We start from the raw sequence: 19,466 nt of genomic DNA on the forward strand, positions 1-19,466 counted from the left end.
GCATTTCCTACATTACAACAGTGACTAGACTTCAAAAGGTACTTCAATGGCTGTGCAGCACTTTGAGACTTCTGGCAGTCATGAAAAGCACTATAGAAATGCAAGTCTTTCATTCTTTTAACTTCCTTATATTGCCACGATGGTTCATTTTTCTCGTGGAGTCTTTCTTTCAAAGGCAAAAAAGTCTTCTAGTGGCTTGAAGAATTAATAAGTCAAGGAATGCTAAAACATTTAGTTCCTTTTGTGGCTCAGCTTCCAAAGAGCATATTCCATCAGCACTCTCGGCAGGCAAGAAACTTCAGAAGTAGTACTGGTTTTGAAAAATTGAGCCAAATCCTTTGCCGAGGTCACAAATCTAGATTCACATCAGTGTTCACTTTTGAATTTATAGATTGCACTGGACAAATTTGCAAATCTCAGTGCAAAAAGAAGCTTGAACCAGATTAGCTTCTTTACGTCAACATAGAGGCTGCTTAGATAGTTATGCAACTGGTCCTAATGCTAGGAATTAGCAGATCTTGTAACTGACTGCATCAGAAAAACTCTAATATAAAAGCAAAATACTGCAGATGCTGGAAGTCTGAAATAAAAACAAGAAATGCTGGAAATAGTCAGCAGGTCTGGCAGCATCTGTGGAGAGAGAAGCAGAGTTAACGTTTCAGGTCAGTGACCCTTCTTCAGAAAAACTCTAGATAGCTTTCTTTCCCTTATTAGGGTGTATGGGAATGAGCATGTCTGTCCTGTGATACTAAGTTTTCAAGCTATCATTTGCTGGGGATGACCATTGGTAAATATTCCAAAAATGTGTTTGAAAATGCACTTTTCCTTGATAGGGAGTTCAGGTGCTTTTAGATACCCAGGGCACTGATTAACTAGAAGGTACTGTGCAGGCCTGTATTGACTTGTCCTGGGTTAATTTCTTGCATCACTCGATGGTCAAAGAAATGTATCGAGAGCCCTACAAGTCCCAACATGAAATGCATCGTTAATTTTTATTGAGAATGTCATGCTGACTACAATTAGATGGATATCGTCATGCATTCATTGTAGGCTTGAGATCTGCAAATGAAGCCAAGATAGTGTATAAATTTCATCCAGCTTAATCAATTCTCAAATGTTTATTTCTACTCGATAAGATGAAATGTGCACACCATTGTGTGGCTGTTTAGCAGCTGTCTTGTATTGTGGAATTGAAGTGTTGGAAATGAAGCCTTGAATATGACTGTACATGATTAGTAAATGATCTGTGCGATTAACAGAGAGATACCCTCTGAGAAGATTAGAGGGTGTTTTAAAAATATAGTTATTCCCAGGTAGGCACGTTTCAAACATGTACAATTAGATAAAATCACCAAAGTAGCTACGTGGAGTGTTGTACACATTTCTGCCAAACATTGTTATTTGGATCTGGCTCCGAGGAGATGCAGTTTGGCAGATCTGTGATACTTTCTGCCTTGGGCTCCAAGCAGACAGATTCTCCTTTTTGAACATGTGCACCTCTATCAGAATTGTGAATGACATATGAAGTATCAAAAAAGGCAGATTGCTTAATTTTAAATGCTATAGCCTTTGTTCTTTCGATTAATTTGTTTTCCACGTACTAAATATAGCAAACTTCTTCCCTCCAGATCATGCTCTTCTAGTTTTAGCTGATTTCCCCAGTTTGGATTCTCTGCATTTTGTTGAAAGCAATTTCTTGTTTCATTTCTTTGGAACACATTTCCTGGTTTGTTGCTTTGGACACATTTGCCTTCTCCATTTCTGTAAAAGTCCCAAACATTGGCGAACAATTTTAAATTTGAATATAATTTTGTTTAAAAATGCTTTGATGGAGTGGTTGCATCTGCTTAATCATATGATACCTAACATCCTATGATAGATTGGGTTGAGGGAGGGGGTGTAGATTACAAGTGGAATAAAGGACTTTAATAATTTCCAATGTTGGTTTGCAGATTGTACTTTTGGTATAGATAAGGAATTACAAACCCTAAACCATATTGTGATCTAGACTGGACAAAATTATCGGCAGATGAACTGCTGCTGTTACAATGAATTGGAGAATAAGAAACTGAGAAAAATGCTATACTGGATATATATTCTGAGACATCTCTTGCAACTGATCACTTACAATTGATTGAACAGCAAATACTGAATTATTAACTTGACACTTTTGTCTGTCTGTATCCTGTTTTACAGTGATATTATTATTAAATATGCCTTTATTTTTGATATTGCCATACTGCGCATTTTGACTTAGAACTACAGACGGAAACAGTAGATATTACATTCAAATCAATAAACGCACATTTAAATTGAAGTCACAGTTTGATGATTTCAGGTAATTTTAGGTATAGGTGCAATTAATTGTTCCAGTAATTGTAGACAGTCCTATAATCAAATTAATATATTTGCAAATATGGCTCCTCCTTATTTGTTAAGCATACAGCATTGTGTTCGACTGCTGTTGCTCACCCTTTCTGAGATCAGTGAAGCTTTCAAATGAAAGTTGAATTGCATACCTTTCTTTTACAATGTCTGTTCCTTTGCTCAGTACTGTATATTACACTCATGGGATTTAGGGGTCAGTCTACTCTTAGGAGTAAAGAGTTGATTGGGTATTACAACACATCAGCTCTGATTTCCCCCCTCACACACTGTTAATAATGCTTAGCTTTTTTCATTGCTGCCCAAGCCCAGAAGGCTTGTGTGAGCAGTGGAATGAGAGGAATGTCCATGATTTTGCAAGGAGCAGTCAATGGTGGTCATGCTGCAGCTATATCGAGTATTTGGGGCAGTCAGTGCCAGGACAGCATACTAACTTTCAACCCATAGCAGACTTTTCTTTTCTTGGGTGGTAAAAAGGATGTCTATAAGGCTGAGCAAATTGGATAGAGGAAACACTGACCTTACTGTTGTGCAAAGACTGCAACAGATTTTTAAATTATGAACAGACATTTTTCTATGCCAAGATAAGAGTTCAACAGAATACCTTGTTTTGCAACCTGATTTTCTCTAGTTAGGAAGAGATGGAGTTTGGAGCCTTTCCTTAGCAAGGCACTACGCTTCAGGCTTTTCCTGTAGTTATAAGCCTATGATCTCTGGAAGCAATATGGTTGTTCTTCTCTTACGTAGAACAGACATTAGCAAATTATTAAGAAGCATTCTTTGCAGAGTCTTCTGCTTATCCAATAATTCAAACAGTTGTACAAAAAGTTTGGTGAACTGTGGAAGGTAAAAATTAGCTTAAATATTTTTCTAAGTGCAAAATTGCAGCTTTGTGTATATTAATGTGGAGCTTTGAAGTGTATATAATCCTAAAAACACTCAGATCAAGTTGTAAATTGTGATTGATATTTTTTGTAAGGCGTTTTCCCCCTCTCAAAGTGCTGTCCATCCCTAATATCGTGCAACATTCCTCGGAGTCTTCCAATGCCACTCTATTTTTAATTCATTCATTCATGGGATGTGGGCATCGTGAAATGGCCAGCATTTATTGCCCATCCCTAATTGCCCTCGAGAAGGTGATGATCACTATGGGATGTGTGAGAACGAAACAGATCGACTTAGCCAACAATTTTTTCTCTAACTCTGGGAAAGTGTATTTTCCAGTCCAGCTGGCTGAGATCAGGAATTCACAAAATATCACTTTATGGGAGTTAGCGGACTGAGTCCACATTTTACTATTTGACAGTACAATGCACTACCAGACCACATGCTATTAAACAAATCTGAACCTTTCACGATCAGTTTCTTTTCAGAATTTTTTTTATTACAGATCTACAATGCAAAATGTTTTTTTAAATTATTCTAATCTATGTTGGCAACTTTTTGGTTGTTGATGCTGCAAAAATCAAACAGTGCAAACACCGACAATATATACACTTATGCCAGTGAAAGCACCATGTGAAGTATGACAGATGATTTATCAGAATAAATTGCTAAAACTTCTATTTCAGCATATTGCCACATTTTTCTTGCAACACCTAATTGGCTAACGCTATTTCTCTGACCCTTCATACTGGATGGGTCATCTGTTTTCTGGTCATATTTCTTTAGGAGTTTTGGAAAAAAAATCACGATTCTCATATTACCTCAAATTATTATCCTGCACCGTGATCCTGCTAAAATCATAGAACTCCACAGATAGTCAAAATGATAGACTATCATGACCCTTAAAGAGTCAGTTAAATTGATGTTGTACTACTGTCTGCCTTACAACACACTGCTGTGTTTTATGCATGAATCATTTTTGTTTTTAATGAAGTTGCAGTATATATGATGTGCTGACACATAGATTCATCTATCTGCATAAGGTCTGATGGCTACCAGACAGAAAATGTTTCAACTAATGGTGTAATGAAGCTAGAATTCTTAGCTTTCAGACTTTGTTGCTGAGGAAAAATGTGCCTTTATAACCTTGGCTAATGTTCCTAGTTTAACAAAAAAACATAGTGGCCAGTAGAGAAAGCAGAATCACACTCAGGGTGAGTAAAATGAATGAGAATGGACTGAATTTGCTCTTTCAAACCCCAGTACGAACCATACCCTCAAGGGTTAAAAACGGAATTACTTTATGCACAATCAAAAAGTGTAGTCAAGTGAACTTATCAGCTTCTTCCAAATCAACTCTTGAGCCAAATACTTGCAGGAGTGTGAAAGTGGTCTGGGATATTTCATCAAAAAATCTCTCCCTCGTTACCAAGAAGCATCCATCTTCACTTCGTTCTTCAAATTAGCAGCATGGTGAATATTAGGAGTTTGCTCTGTTGGGATTCATAGGTTCAATTTGATGGTATAGTATTATGCACAGTCATTTTATAATGTAGCTCCATTGGAAAGGGACGTTTGCAGGGACCTTGAAAAAGATGATTTGTAGAGATATAGTTTTAGTTACTGGTGTGCCGTTTTCACTCCAAGCAGAAGGGTCGCCCGCGCATCAACACTAGCAGAATCTCTCATCCACAGCTGTTACATAGGTTTCTAAATTCACTTGAAAAAGCCCTTCAAAACACTCCGACAGAGGAAGCAGAGACCAAGTGGGCCCACATCAGAGATGCCATCTATGACTCAGCAATGACCACCTATGGCAAACGTGTGAAGCAGAATGCAGACTGGTTTCAATCTCACTTCGAAGAGCTGGAACCTGTCACAGCCACTAAGCATTGCACTGCTGAACTACAAGAAAGCCCCCAGCATGTTAACATCCGTAGCACTTAAAGCAGCCAGAAGCGCTGCACAAAGAACAGCTAGGCGCTGCACAAATGACTACTGGCAACACCTATGCAGTCATATTCAGCTGGCTTCTGACACCAGAAACATCAGAGGACTGTATGATGGCATTAAGATTGCTTTTGGGCCAACCATCAAGAAAATCGCCCCCCTCAAATCTAAATTGGGGACACAATCACTGACCAACGCAAGCAAATAGACCGCTGGGTGGAGCACTACCTAGAACTGTAGTCCAGGGAAAATGTTGTCACTGAGACCGCCCTCAATGCAGCCCAGTCTCTGCCAGTCATGGACGAGCTGAATGTACAGCCAACAAAATTGGAACTGGGAAGGACGGCATTACCCCTGAAATAATCAAGAGTGCCAAGCCTGCAATACTTTCAGCACTCTACGAACTGCTTTGCCTGTGCTGGGACGAGGGAGCAGTACCACAGGACATGCGCGATGCCAATATCATCACCCTCTATAAGAATAAGGGTGACCGCGGTGACTGCAACAACTACCCTGGAATCTCCCTCCTCAGCATAGTGTGGAAAGTCTTCGCTCGAATCGCTATAAACAGGCTCCAGAATCTGGCTAAGCGCGTCTACCCTGGGGCACAGTGTGGCTTTCGAGCAGAGAGATCCACCATTGACATGCTGTTCTCCCTTCGCTAGCTACAGGGGAAATGCCGCGAACAACAGATGCCCCTCTACATTGCTTTCATTAATCTCACCAAAGCCTTTGACCTCGTCAGCAGACTACTCTTCAGACTACTAGAAAAGATCGGATGTCCACCAAAGCTACTAAGTATCATCACCTCATTCCATGACAATATGAAAGGCACAATTCGGCATAGCCGCGCCTCATCAGACCCCTTTCCTATCCTGAGTGGCGTGAAACAGGGCTGTGTTCTCGCACCTACACTGTTTAGGATCTTCTTCTCACTGCTGCTCTCACATGCATTCATGTCTTCAGAAGAAAGAATTTTCCTCCACACAAGATCAGGTGGCAGGTTGTTCAACCTTGCCCGTCTAAGAGGGAAGACCAAACTACGGAAAGTCCTCATCAGGGAATTCCTCTTTGCTGACGATGCTGCATTAACATCTCACACTGAAGAGTGTCTGCAGAGACTCATCGACAGGATTGCGGCTGCCTGCAACGAATTTGGCCTAACCATCAGCCTCAAGAAAATGAACATCATGGGGCAGGATGTCAGAAATGCTCCATCCATCAATATTGGTGACCACGCTCTGGAAGTGGTTCAAGAGTTCACCTGCCTAGGCTCAACTATCACCAGTAACCTGTCTCTCGATGCAGAAATCAACAAGCGCATGGCCAAGACAGTGTGGGAAAATGGCGCACTGACACAGAACACAAAAGTCCGAGTGTATCAAGCCTGCGTCCTCAGTACCTTGCTCTACGGCAGTGAGGCCTGGACAATGTATGTCAGCCAAGAGCGACGTCTCAATTCATTCCATCTTCGCTGCCTCCGGAGAATCCTTGGCATCAGGTGGCAGGACCGTATCTCCAACACAGAAGTCCTCGAGGCGGCCAACATCCCCAGCATATACACCCTACTGAGTCAGCGGCGCTTGAGATGGCTTGGCCAAGTGAGCCGCATGGCAGATGGCAGGATCCCCAAGGACACATTGTACAGCAAGCTCGTCACTGGTATCAGACCCACCGGCCGTCCATGTCTCCGCTTTAAAGACGTCTGCAAACGCGACATGAAATCCTGTGACATTGATCACAAGTCGTGGGAGTCAGTTGCCAGCGATCGCCAGAGCTGGCGGGCAGCCATAAAGGCGGGGCTAAAGTGTGGCGAGTCAAAGAGACTTAGCAGTTGGCAGGAAAAAAGACAGAAGCGCAAGGGGAGAGCCAACTGTGTAACAGTCCCGACAACCAATTTTATCTGCAGCACCTGTGGAAGAGTCTGTCATTCTAGAATTGGCCTTTATAGCCACTCTAGGCGCTGCTTCACAAACCACTGACCACCTCCAGGCGCTTATCCATTGTCTCTCGAGACAAGGAGGCCAAAGAAAGAAAGAAAGTGCCGTTTGATTAGTTCCTGTGATCCTTCTATTGTTTTTTGTTCATGTGCTGAGAAACAGTACTTACTTAGGCCTCCTAGGTTGCCTTTACAGTTATGCTTTTGCTCAGAATTATGAATGCATTAAGCTACCAATATACATATTTTTTCTTATTTTCTTAGCAGGAAGATGCTATGATATCCCAGAAGGCCTGAATTAAAGAGTAAAGGTCCCTCTGACCACAACATGAATAAAAGAAAATCTGAGAGAAAATCTCACAAGTAATTGAATACCTTGAAGAAATAATCTCATTAGAGTTTTATTTTTCAAATGGAAATCAGATCCAGGATAAACTGGTTATTGTTATATGTATAGCTAGTAACAGTGACCACAGTAACATACACATTATGGCATGCTATATAGTTCTTTGTTTTTTTTTTAAAAAAGCTAATAATGCAATTATTTGTACCTATGCAGCTATGTCAGCTCTGGCACAGACACCTGACATGTTTGAGAAATCATGTGATGGGTTTTGTACAACTGATTAATAAAAACGGGTTTTGGTTCTTTAATTCTGCAAAGAAAAAAGTGTAATGTATTTCTTGAGCTAAGAGATTTCAAGGTAACTGTTCTCAAAGCTATTAAGTTTCATATTTCAAGTTAGATGTCAACTGCACTGGTTAAATGGTACTATTAATCTTTACAATTAATAAGATGATACTGCAACAGATTATTCCTTACTGCTAAACTCACGATGTCATCATGGTGTTAACTCTTGTTTGGCAGCACCTGCTACAGTGGTCATAATGAATTCAATAGGTTTGTAAATATGAGAAGTTTCCAAATTGTATTTTGATCGATTGAAGGCTAAACTTGGCTCTTTGTCTAACAATTCATGGAATTTTCTATGTTAAATACTGTAGCTAGAATCATTCATAATTATAGATACTTTATTGCATCCTGCACAAATATACATGCGCATAGCCACACAAGCTGTATTTCTAATGCAATCTGAGAACCTTCCCAAAGAGATTGTGGGATCATCACTCGAAATAGTACAGTAAAAGTTTTCTAGTTAAAGTCAAATTATTCAAAACAAAATAGATTATTTGCCTGCAGGTTTTCATATTGTAGGATTTTCATATAAAGTAAGGATCTCTATATGTACAAAGCACAAGCGTTATGATTCTGGGTCCTTTTAGACCTACTGGAAATCAGTATCCAGGCATTTGGAAGTTAAGGGTCATTGACCCATTTACTACATTAATTTAAAACTCTATTGTATGCATGATTAATTAGAAAAGGTAGACGCGTAATTGAAGATATTTTCCAAATACTTAGGTTGTAAATTTATAAACCACAGTCTCAGTGGAGATAAACAAGGATTTCTAACTATCACTGCTCATTTCCCTCTGGAACTGCAGTGCACTGCTGCTTCAGAGAAGTGGAATCACTGTTTATGGAAATAAATTGTTCAAAGGCTTACTTCACTAAACAGTTCAACTCAACAAGAGAGCTCTGAAAGGTCTCTATATGCACTGTTAATTTGTAAATCATAATTGTATAGGAAGAGCTTTATAAAACAAAGATTACACTGATGACTAATCTTCATGGAACAAGACCATCAATAGCAAATGACATAGCCTGGCATATATATAGGTCAATGTTTTCTTTCTCATTGCCAAATAATTTTCATTTGTAAACTTTCAAAAGTAGACTATAAAGAATGTGACAATATTAATGGCACTTTCCCACAGCTTCCTAAGGCACAGAAAATGTATGTTATTTGTAGGCCTGTTCCATAGGAATGCATTTACTGAGTTACAGTAGTTTTGTAAACAGTGAAAAAAGAGAATTAAATCTCAGTACTTTAGTGTTTGCCTATTTCCATAAAACAGGCACAATTGCTTGAGAAAAATATCCCTTCACGGTGGAAAGCTTTGGGTCTAAAGTCATCTGTTCACAATGTTATCTGATAACGCTCCTGTGAAGTTTCTTGGGACATTTTTACAACATTAAAGACACTTATATACAAGTTGTTGTTCCTCCCAAGAATGCTTAAGAGCTGGTTTTGTCTTGGATATTCATTCCCTTTTGTAGCTGTGGCTATAGCTATAGCAGTCGATCCTATCTCTCAGTTATGGATTCTCTTTGCCATCTTTTCTTCCTACACTGTGTTCCTCCTTGGTTTTGTCTTGGTACATTGCTGTTTCTGGACCTTTGCATGATATTTGTCATTTCTTGTAGCATATTTCTTTTGTTCTATTGTATAAGAAATGGGAAATAATAATTTGGTATGTAGATTTAAAAATGAAGAGCATTATTTCCTCTGCTGGCTCATTGTCCTGAGGAGTTGTATCTATCTTTTAGAAGTGATGCTTCCAAAGTGTGTCAGAGTATGATACGCATCTGCAAGCTCCAGCAACTTGCAGATGGCTACTTTTGTCTGTCTACCCTTCAAAACTGCCATCAGCACCCCCTTCTTAAAAAGCACACCTGATGGTTCAGAACCTCGGTATCTTACTTGACTATGAACTAAGCTTCAAAATCTTTTTTTTTATCCATTATTGAGTGCCTACTTCTACAGCTGCAATGTTGCCTACCTCTTGCCTGGTCTTATCCTCATCAGAACTAAGTTTCAATTTCTCTAACAGCATCCACGCTGCCGCCTTGAGCTCCAGCCCACATCAATTCCAAGTGTTCCAAAACATTGCCACCAGCAATTTTTACCACATTAATTTCCATTTTCCCTTCATTGGCTCTCTGCTTCCACAAAGCATCAAATTCTTTGTCCTTGTTATAAATCCCTTTATGGTCCCACTCTCACCTCTGCAAACCTCTGCAGCCCTGCTTCCCTTTCCATACCTCAGTATGTAGCCTCTGGTCTCCTATGCATCAACCTTCTATTTGCTCTGCCCCTGTTGTCAGTCCCACTTTCTGCAGTTCCCTTCCTAATGCCCTTTGCTAACTCTTTCTCTATGTTTAATAATCTGAACAAACCCTGTATTTTCAACCGTGCTTTTGGTCACCTCTCCCAAGTTTTATTGCTTGGCATCCATTCATCCTCTTTTAAGTGCCTTGAATGTTTATTACATTAAGACCTCCAAGTAAATCGAAGCTGTTCTTGTATAGGGTGGGCTTGGGCACTTCAGCTCACCAAATAGTAAGATTCATAGCACTTCTTGGAGGAATAGAATTAAAATAAAGCACTGGTACATGCTGCTTTTAGCCACACGAGTATCATTTCATTTGCATTGCTGCTTTGGTACTGACTTTGGAGCTGCAGCAAATTGGCTATACTGATGTGCTATAAATGCCAAACAGCTAGTGCTGAACATCCTGAAATCTGTAATCGTAAAAGGGCAGAACACAAATCTCTTTCTCTGCTGTTATAACTTGGATGGGAAGTTTAAATGGCAGCAATGGAAGAATTAGCCACTTACTAAAATAGAGACATGTTACCTTAGGTCTAACACAGCTAACTGATGAGAAAACCACATTAATTATAGCAACCATTAGCACTGCTGTTCAGCATAAAGGTTAATGCTTCATGTATGAGGACTGTAAATTTAAAAAAAAATTGAAGATTTATGTGTTTCATTGAACAGGAGAGACAGTAATTGAATCTTCAGGCAAATTGGTGAATACAGTGCATTGATATTAAGGTCAGATGTTAGAACTGCTGTGTATTAAGGTGTTGTTTGCTTTTATTTCAGATTTACAGCATTTGTAGCTTTCTTTAATTGTTCCATTACTATCATTCACTACCATCCCCCCCATGAACCCCATGTATTTTCATCTGAGCTTCCTTGCATATTTTCCTGTGGGTGCATGGTTAACTTCACAGCAGGAAAAAGTATGAAAACAATGTAACTGTTCCCACAAAAATGCCATTGTGGCCTTATGAATATGAAGGACATCTATTGATGTAAGTTTAAAATTACTTTGTATTTTTTAACCTATTACCCTTTCATGTTCCCTTTTGCTTGCTTTTCTCTTTTTCTCCATTCAGTTTCTCCTTTTGCTTTGTTTTCATTTTTGCACTCTGGTTAATTGTTCAAATTTCTCTTTATTTATCGCCCTTTTGTGTTTCTCCTCTTTTTTTCCCTCATTCCTCCCTTTTCAACTTCTCTATCCCACTCTTGATGCTAATGAATGGCAGCCAGGCAGTGCACATCATATGATGTATAAATACAATGTATCCATGTCCTTTGATGCTACTTATACAGAAAGAAAAATGAATTTGTTTTCAAGCTTTTATTTACGTTTATGGGATTCATTTCTAGTGATTTTACCAAACAATGTGGAAAGATAATGTTAATTTAGGGACAAATACCAGTGATTCCCAGTTTCTGGCATTTTAAATGAGGCCATTTCTAAACACTGTCTAAATGATGGGTTTCAGGAATTCCTCCCCAATTCTATATTTGGTAGCAGGACTTAGTAAAATACAAAATGCTTGTATGGCTCGGTGTCCTGGGAACGCTTACAGTATGCTTTATTCCATGGAAGAGTGCAAATTTGGAACTCGAACTTGGATATGCAGCTTGCATGTAGCTAATTTAAACACAGATGAATTGCATAATGTATTCAGTTATCTCTATAGAGGATTATGTGGCACTATAGACAATATTAACCTTTCTTTTTCTTAAGTTTTCCTTGGGCCTCTCCAGGTTATGTACCAGTCTTTGGGCAGGTAACCTGTTCCCATGCCTCTACCATGATCCTCTTTAGTTACATAGAAGGATATGCCCGAGTGTAACCCAAGGTGACTCCTTCTCTGTTTTTCCTTCCAAGCTTGTGGGAAAGTGCCAAGTCTTTATTCGGAAAAGCGTGCCTTCTACCACTAGGGGGCCCTGGGGAGTGTTGTTGAGCAGAGAGACCTTGGGGTGCAAGTACATAGTTCCCTGAAAGTGGCAACACAGGTAGACAGGGTGGTGAAGAAGGCGTATGGCATGCTTGCCTTCATCGGCCGAGGCATTGAGTACAAGAGTTGGGACGTCATGTTACAGTTGTACATAATGTTGGTTAGGCTGCATTTGGAGTACTGTGTGCAGTTCTGGTCGCCACACTACAGGAAAGATGTGATTAAGCTAGAGAGGGTGCAGAAAAGATTCACAAGGATGTTGCCTGGTTTGGAGGGCTTGAGTTATAAAGAGAGATTGAATAGGCTGGGTCTGTTTTCCCTGGAGCAAAGGAGGCTGAGAGGGGACATAATAGAGGTATATAAAATTGTGAGAGGCATAGATAGGGTAGATTGCCAGAGTCTGTTTCCCATCGTAGGGGTGACTAAAACTAGAGGGCATAGATTTAAGGTGAGAGGGAGGAGGTTTAAAGGGTATCAAAGAGGTACATTTTTCACACAAAGAATAGTGGGTATCTGGAATGAGCTGCCTGAGGAGGTGGTGGAGGCAGGAACAGTAGCAACATTTAAGAGGCATCTGGACAGGTACTTGAATGAGCAAGGCATAGAGGGATATGGAATTAATGTAGGCAGGTGGGATTAGTACAGATAGGCATTATGGTCAGCATGGTCGCGGTGGGCCGAAGGGCCTGTTTCTATGCTGTACAACTCTATGACACTATATCAGATAGTATTTTAATGCTGGTACCAATAGTGAATGTTTTGATATTTCAATGAAGCTTTAATCCTTTCTCCTAAAGTTGGTTTATTTTGATAATTCTGAAAATCGAAATGTTATATTTTCTTTGTACCGTACTTGCATTTTAAAAGGCACCCCCTAGCCAGTCGGTATATCAAAACTGAGTGTTCTCAGTGAGCAATTATTTCTACATGTCTATCTTAGCATGATACCTTGATCAGATTTTAAACTTTTTTGATCTGTTTCCACATTTTACTTACTGCACCTACTTGTGCCATTTAGCTGGTCTTCACATGTAAACAGGAATGGTCCCCACCCATAATGTTCATTCTTTGCTTATTGTTGGGAACTTGCTGAGTCCAGTAAAGCAGCCTGAGAATTGTAGCACAAATTGAGTGTGTCTCTGCCCCTATAGCCTGCCAGTACTCGTTGTGTATCCCTTGCACATTTTTTTTTATTGTGCTCCAGGCACACTGTGGTGTTAGAATGTTAATTTCAAATCTGGTTGAGGAGCCAATAAATTCCAGTTACTCTTATCACCAGTCAAGAACAGTCTGTCACGGACAGGTCTGTTCTTCATGGCTATTTTCGCCACAGTTTCATTAAGAACAAAAACACGTGGAGGTGGAGATGGATTTTAAAGCAAATGTTTTCCACTGCTGATTTAGCAGGAGTAGATTTAAATGGGCAACTAAAGAGTTTACTTAGCAACTTGCAGAACGTGATTACAATTTCTATCTTGCATTTTGATAATAGCACTCAAATAATTGTATTTAATGAGTACCACAAAAGAAGGGCTTGGCTGAAATGGGTAATGTATTCTGAAAAGAATTTTCTTGTATTAATACTATACCAGCTGAGCATGCTGGAGAATGACTAAATCGGTTGCCTGTGTAACCATGGTGAAAACAACGTGAACACCATCTTCGATGATTTAATCTGAACAACTTTGTCTCAAATCATTGTAAACCCTACAAGGCCTTTTTGAATTGAACTAAATGGAATTTAGATTGTGAGCTTCAAAAAGCTAAAATTTACATCTTTATTGTATTCCTTTTTACGTCTTTTAAAACACCCTGGCATTCTCTATTGTAGATTCATTTTGATGCATTGTATGGTGACAAAGATACTTTGACCTACAGTTGTCTTCACTTCCTTTCTTGTTTGAATGTTGCTAATATTTTTGATAGGTTAAACATGGTCCTTTTTTTGCTTCTCTGTACATCCTTGTGTATACATACAATAATTTTCACATTATTCTACTAATTTAGCTTCATAATTTGCAACATCCTTGTATGGGTTAGATGGATTTGGTTAAGGATTTCATATTGAGTATGCATAGTAACTTTTTGCAGGACCACAGATTTCATCTAGTTGGAAAGGAGTTTCCCATTGAACAATTTATGCAGAATCGTTTTTTGGCTGTCAGCGTACAGGCTCTTGTCTTACGGTCATTACGGCATATTGGGGGTAGGCACTAATTTATTACTATGTGTATACCACCCACTACTGTTCATGTATATGCACTCAAGGATAGCAATTACAATTGTCCTGCTTACTTGCATTCAATAAGTATTTAAAATGTTTACAAAAAGTGGTTTGAATGAAAGTGAGGCTTTGTTGACAATCTGTTAGAAGATGGATGTGGTCATGCTTCATTAAAGAGACTACTAACACCACTTCTCCTCCTCCCAACCGACTGCAATTATGTGGAAATTATTGTTATTTTGCACTTTATGAATTTCCTTTTCAATGAGGCTGACCTATAGCATGCAACAGTTACACAATTAAAAGAAGAACTGATCCAGTACAGTGTGTATTAGAACAATCTGTACAAAAGACTGCCTCTAATAGTGTCATAGACCCATTCAAACGCAACTGCTCTGTTTTAATTATTCAGTTGTGGAGAAAAAGCAATGTTGCAACATATTGTAGAAGCTGCTTTATCATCATCATTTACTAAGGTTTACTATAATTTAATTAACTCCTTAGCATACATGTAGTTAAGTTAGCGGCTTTGTTTTAAAGGATGGGTTTATGGTGTCGTTAGGTTATTTTAGTTTTTTTTAAATCCATGACTTATTGGAAAGCAAACATGTTTTTGCTTTTGCATAACATGCATCAGAGTGTCATTCTTGGACAGCCTGAATACAGAGAGAGAGAAAATGTCAAATGTTCTGACAAATATTGTTCAACAAAGATTGTATTTAAAAGCTTCTCAGCTGTGATCTTGTTAATTATGGATGGAGTTCAGAGGTAAGGGATGCAATGCAATTTTATTCAGACCTACGTTGCACCACTGCTGAATGTATTGGTAATCAGATTTTATAACTGTCTGCCCTATTTTCAATGGGCTGTTTTAAAGATTGTCATTAAGCAGCAACCTGCAGATGTAGTCAAACAGAAGGTCTTTTGTAATATGCTCATCTTGCCTTTGTGCCATGGTGGTTTTTGGTTATGACCCAGGACAAGATCAGAGGCTTTAATCTGAATCCACCAGTTTAAAAATGTTCCCCCATGTTGATTAGTGGTTACACAGGACAGTTAACTGGGTATTCATTCTGTAGCTTTCTTCAACTGTAATATTCTTCCTGAGCCTTTCTACTGGTTTATAATACAGAGGATATAAAACCCCAGTTACCTTTTGTAGAATACTTATGCTGAGAGTCTTTTTAATTTTTACTTTAACTTCAGTCTACGTTTTCTGATTGGGGTGGTGTTTTGATACCTTTGCAAATAAAGTATCAGAACTTTATCCATCTCAAATATTCATAATACTCTTAGTTGGGAGAGGGAGTTGGAATACAGAGTTCAGTTTAATTGAAGACCCACTAATGTAACACATATCCATTGAAGACATCTTTTAGTAATAAGAATATCTGGAAACAGACAGGCACGCAGCACAATTAAACATGAAGTATCAAAATAAAAAAAAAATGAGCTTACCTTAATATTCTAAAGCATCTACCTCAATTCGCTTGGCTCCCTTAGAGCTTGTGACCAAGGGTATGTTTTAGATAGTATGGGTGCTCATAAGCATGTATCCTGCTCTCGGATGTGCAGCACTACTTGAGCTGTGCCCTAACAATAAACATCTGTTTGCGCTGTTTGCAGTAGCTCTGCTGTCGAGCCGAGACTGACAATCCAGTGTATGAAAATGCTGCTAAGCTCCTTTATATTTCCCCTCGATTCCAGAGTCCTTAGTGGTGCATGATTCATACTATCAGTTGTCACATTGACATCGGACTGCCTGCTCAGCGGTCATTAATAACTGAACACCCTCCACTCCCCAGAGAGGAGCCAATGATTTCCGAGAGCCAAGGTGTATCCTTTGCGACTGCTTGAGTCTGGTTGGATGCAATAACTTCTCCGTCATGTGGCAGTGCTGTTGAAGAGTGGATAAAAGGAGCAAGTGTTTAGCTTTTCCTTTGTATCCTTACTAGCTGCTCATATTCGGGAACATAACGGCGATACTTCTTGATAACATTGCTGCTGTCTGCACTTCGCATAGCTCGATGATGATTTTGATTTTAATCAGTGATGATACGAACTTAGTTTTAACCCTTGGAGTGCTGTGAGCAATTTCACTTTATACAGCAATTGTTTTAACATTGTAGGTGTGATTAACTCCTCACTGGAACACACTCCACACGTATGTGATGAGATCGTGACTGGAGTTGTTCTTCACCGCCCCCCTTCTATAAATCTACCATAGGAAGGTGCTTATAGCTTGGTATACGGACAATCTGTGTTTCTATGTCCAGTCTTTCAAACTCTCTGCATATGCTTGTGGTTTTTGGAAATTCTGTGTTCCATTGTGATGTAATCTTTACAGTTACAGGATTAATATGTTCAAGAGCATTTTTAGTTTATTATTTCTCGGTGCAATTTTCTGTTCCTGTTGACTAACTTCATGGATGGAATTCTGGTTTAGAGTTGTACGGTTATGTAGCACATATTCTCACTAAGAAATTCGTAACCATAATGGGAATAGTAGCGTACGATAGTAACTCTGTTGAATTGAAATGAGGATAACACCGGAGAGATAAATGACACTGCACTGTAAATATTAGTGAGGGCAAAGTGAGTGTAATGCTGTTATAAACCAGTTCGGATCAGCTACAGTTTGAGGCAGTCAGAAGCCCTGATGTGTCCCTGTTTTGTAACACTCCTCCCAACATTGATTATTTTCTGTCTAACACACTTGAGGGTTTCAATTGTCTTTGTAAAGAGGGGAAGCCGAAGCAAATTGTACACAATATTAAACCCAAAGGGAGCATCATTGTGATTTCGTTCTTTTTCATTTTTAACGAAAGAGGTGAGTTTTACTTGATTGTCACGTTAGATTAGGATTGTAATAACGTCACTTTAATAGGCAAAATGTGCATTCACTGAAGGAACATGCACTTACTTAATTGTTATTTGTGCAATATTTCAATAGAGATATTTAACACCCTATCAATAAAAGTAGGCAGTTCTGCTACTACATTTAATTCGCATCTGTCGTCCTAGTCACACGGAGTTGGATTACCAGTTTAGTGCCCACTTGTGCGAAATGGAAGCCCATTTGTGCTTGGACCCATGCCCACTACAAACGGAGGAGATTTTTACCCCATTAGCCTGTGATCGATTTAAAGTCTTGTTCCAGAAGGTGAAAGGTCAGTATTCTAACCCAGCCCCATCACTGGAAGCTTGCTTAAGAACTGTTCAGTTACAGATTCAGTTGAAGTCACTGGTCACCTGTTTGTGAAATAGCTTTTGTAGATATTATTGAAAATCCCTTTTCAAAGGAAGGCTCTTATGAATTTCTCAAAAGATTGAACGTTATTCGAATAGTGTTTCCATTAGGTTGGAATTTAGGAAACTGATACCAGTGAAAAGTTTGGAAACTTGTACGATGCCCTATTGAAATTGTAATTCAGCAGAAACTTGAGACATTAAGAATCATAGCATTATTACTTCTGTTATTATTATTATTAATAAGGCATTTTCCCATACAGATTTCTCTTTTTTTCTTCTACTGTATACCATTCTTTGGCCAAGAGGGTATGTGCCTATCAATGTTTTACAACAGCAGGTTTCGCTAAGGAAGAGAATGATTGGCACTGAGCATCCTGTGAAGTACAGTCAACGAACAGGCAAGATATTTCTGGTAGAGGGTGTGGCAGTTGTATTTTTACAAATATGCACACGTACAGAAACATTTGAACACAGCAAGGCATCAAAGACTTCTGACAAGTGAACAAGAATTAGCCTGGCCTATCAAAACATCTTCTGGTTGAGTAATTCACATTGCCCATGTCTGAATTTCATTGTAAGTTAATTGATCGGGAGCATTCAGAGAGAAACAATGGTTAACTTGGCCGCAGTCCACCCTCCCATCTTGCCTTGGGTGAAGCATTACCAATGTCACCTCAGCAGGCAATTTGCGAATATTGGGAACGAATAGTTGTAACTCTTCTCAGTTGGGAAATGGATTAGCACCTGCCTCAAAGGCCAGTGTCATTTTTCTAAATCTTCAAATTAGTTATACTGTAGCACCTAGCAGCAATTGAAACAGAAGATCACAATAATAATTCAGAGACAAGAGTGAATAAATGAGGCAATTGAAAATACCTGTGTGTAACTGAGCCATTATTTCAAGTGCTATTTGATAATCCAGCTGTATTATGGATTCTCTTGTGTGGTACTGGATGGACCAACACATTTCCAAAAAAAAATGAGAACACTTGTCAGTTATCAGTTTTGAATTATTAATTATCTAAATTAATAAATAACATCTGTTTTTTAAATGAAACCTCTTGAGTTAAAATAGGCTTCAACCAATTCTTGGTCAATGGATCAACCATTTAAATGGCTAATTTTGAAATGATTGTAAGTAATTTGTTGCTGCCCTGCAAATGAATGAGCCATTATACTTTTAAAATAATGGGAAGATCAGTTGTCATTAAAAGGGTATTTAAAAATCATGGATAAAACTTCCTTTTAGCTACTAAGATAATTATCACACGCATGAGAGAATTTTTGATTATTCAACCAGCTCCTCTAATGAAAATATCATTAGGTGCTCAAGGACATTAGGAGTTTATCTTACATGGTTTCAATGTATTTATGCTTTTATACCAGCTACTTAACTTTGTCTTTGGTGTAAATCTGGCACCAGATTGGTAGTATAACAGATGCCCTGATTCCTCTATAATTATCGGCTCTACTTCACTTCCTCCTGCAACCTTTAAAATGGAAAATTTTAAGTATTCTTTCACATTGTACTGGCTCTGGTATAACAGCCGATATCTCCCAGTATAAATGGAGTCCAATAATCTATGTTAGTGGTGTAAATTCAACCTTTCCCAGGATTGGTAGATTGTGCTGGTAGCAAGATTATGTGAGCAGCTGGAGGAAGCAAACCATACACATTGAGTGCTCCAATTTCTTCTAAAGCCAGGACAAAACTCAAAATGCATCAAGGATAATGATTCAGGTGTGAGTGGCTAGGATTTTGCTGTAATAATAATGGGGAGGTGATCAATGTTTGCAATTATTACAAAGTAAATCTTGCACAGTGAAATACAGAAATCTAGAAATTGCTGTAAGCGATATCTTGCTCCTCCATAGGAGATGC

At 38.9% G+C, this 19,466-nt stretch overlaps 2 protein-coding genes across 6 annotated transcripts in view; one reads left to right on the top strand and one right to left on the bottom strand.

The window, feature by feature from the left end:
• lrrn3a (leucine rich repeat neuronal 3a) overlaps positions 1-16,602 on the bottom strand; it is a 57,888-nt gene extending 41,286 nt beyond the window's left edge. For 2 of the 3 annotated variants that reach the window (XM_068050584.1, XM_068050585.1), the window contains exon 1: positions 15,791-16,449. The gene's annotated coding sequence lies outside the window, so the exon portion shown is untranslated. Of the gene's footprint in view, positions 1-8,173; positions 9,504-15,790 lie in introns of those variants that run through there. The other variant, XR_010976861.1, reaches the window with a different exon arrangement.
• The window catches only part of immp2l (inner mitochondrial membrane peptidase subunit 2), a 737,403-nt gene that overhangs the window by 395,395 nt on the left and 322,542 nt on the right, over positions 1-19,466 (top strand). The gene's annotated exons all lie outside the window — the stretch shown is intronic.

Source organism: Heterodontus francisci, chromosome 18 (assembly GCF_036365525.1).
Source record: "Heterodontus francisci isolate sHetFra1 chromosome 18, sHetFra1.hap1, whole genome shotgun sequence".
Lineage (NCBI taxonomy): Eukaryota > Metazoa > Chordata > Chondrichthyes > Heterodontiformes > Heterodontidae > Heterodontus > Heterodontus francisci.